The 2143-nt window shown below is 42.2% G+C and overlaps 1 pseudogene; it reads right to left on the reverse strand.

Moving 5' to 3' along the window:
* Positions 1-340: 340 nt before the first annotated feature.
* Positions 341-2143, reverse strand: part of LOC113455648 — a 2202-nt pseudogene continuing 399 nt past the window's right edge.

The raw sequence follows: 2143 nt of genomic DNA on the forward strand, positions 1-2143 counted from the left end.
CTCCCACGTGGGTTCGCTTTAATGGGGGAGGGAAACACAAAAGGGCGAGGGGTGTGGGACACACAGGGAAGAGGCAGGACGAGGGGGGAGGCCTCGTGTGGCCCCTGCCTTTTAACGGGGGGCCCAAGGCAATCTGGGAAGAATATCTCACACCTGCGCGCAGGTGTGCGCACAGGCAACCATAGTCCAGGGGGATTCTGGGAGTTGTAGTTTTCCAAAAGAACAACAGGAGGCAAATACAGCATCTGCCTTTAGAGCTTTCAACTCAGGAATTTTCTCAATTATGAAATCTTGTATAAATTATTTTTCTTTCTCAAAACCCAGGCGATGACAACATTCCTTACTCCAGATCTGGCATTTTTTTTTTTCATCATCACTGTCTTGTGAATCATCATCTGCTCCGTTTACTTCTGGTAAACCTCCATTCTCATTGCCACCCATGTGATCCATCATCTTAGAAAACGGTCCAAATTGGACATGTCTTCGTCTGAATCATCCTCCCAGTCTTTTTAATTGTTGAAGTCCACACTAAACCAGTTAAGCTCTGCCCTCTCCTTTGTTAACCTGTGCCACGATTGGCCAGATTCTCCTTTCTGCAAACAACATAAAATTGATCTGTCTGTTCTTTTATGCTTGGAGTCATTTGGATCAATACAGTGAAAAGTTTAAATTTTTTCAAAATTTACATTAAAATTTTTCTGTCTTCAACACAAAATTCAATGAATACATAGTCCCTTCGATCATACCACTTTGCAGAAGCAGGCTGCCTGGTGAACGGGACAGGGGGCCAAGCAAGCTGCTGTCTTCTGCCAGGTCGCGGCCTCTTCTTGCTCTCCTAAGGTGACGGCAGGCTAGAAATCAACGCTTGGAGGACGAGAGAGGAGGAAAGTGTCAGAAGAGGGGCGCAAGGACAGAGAAGGAGCATGCTTGCCTGCGAGGGGTGGTGAGCCCTTCTCCCGACTTTTGCATGGAATCAGAACATAAACTCAGTAATTATCAGAACAATCATCTATGCAGTGTTCACTGGATGCTTTGTATGCATTGAACTTCCTTTTAAACACTTACAAAACTCATTTTAGTTTTGTGAATGTGTCTAAGTCTGCGTGTACTGCATATGTCTCAACACAGAGAATAATCTGTAGGTCAGAGTTGGCTGCCTCCTTCTACCATGTGGGTTAAGTAATGGAACTCAGGTCACTGGGCTTGGAGGACGATGCTTTTACCCTCAGAGCCTTCTCATACATCCAGATTTATTTTCTCACTCTGACTTATAGTATGTATGTACTTTTTATAGAAAAAATTAAAAAAAATAAATAATAACAAAAAAACAAAACAAAAAAATCCCATAAAGCATAGGCTTTTGAGGTTCCTATTCAGGGTTACACTTCTATGTGGAGTGGCAGGATTAGAACCCAGCTACTCTAAACACAATGTTAGTATGTTGGCTAAAGTTTTTTTGTCCCACAAGCTCCTGCAGCTGTCAAATCACAAAGAATCACACAGAGGTCTACTTTAGTAATAACCTGATTAACCTATTAGCTCAACTTCTTCTTAGTTAATTCTTATGACTTACATTAGCCCATAATTCTTATCTGAGTTAGCCACGTGGCTTGGTACCTTTTTTGACAAGGCAGTCACATTTTGCTTCCTCTGAGTTGGGTCACAACTGCAGACTGCACTTCCCTCTTCCCAGCATTCTTGTTGCCCATCCTCTACTTCCTGCCTGGCCACTGGCCAATCAGCATTTATTAAACAAGTACAAGAAATAAATCTTTACAGGGTAAAGCCATTGTCCCAGAGCATTAGCGCTTACTATTAAAGATATTTCCTTCTTAAGCTTTGATGAAGCACAGCAATGTGGTTAAACTGACCTACAACTAAGGGCTCGTTCCTAGGCTAAAGAGACACCTATATGTACTTTTCAAAACTAATAGAAGAGCTGGAGAGGAACTTTGTAGTTGGAAGCTGCTTGTTTGTTCCTGGCCTCCCAGACCAGAATCATCAAACAGAAGCTATAGTAATTATAACACTGCTTGGCCTATTATCTCAGGCTTCTAATTAACTAACTCTTACATCTTAAATTAACCCATTTCTATTAATCTGTGTATCACCATGAGGCTGTGGATTTCCAGGTAAGGTTCAG

The sequence above is a fragment of the Microtus ochrogaster genome, unplaced genomic scaffold, assembly GCF_000317375.1.
Source record: "Microtus ochrogaster isolate Prairie Vole_2 unplaced genomic scaffold, MicOch1.0 UNK73, whole genome shotgun sequence".
Classification (NCBI taxonomy): Eukaryota; Metazoa; Chordata; class Mammalia; order Rodentia; family Cricetidae; genus Microtus; species Microtus ochrogaster.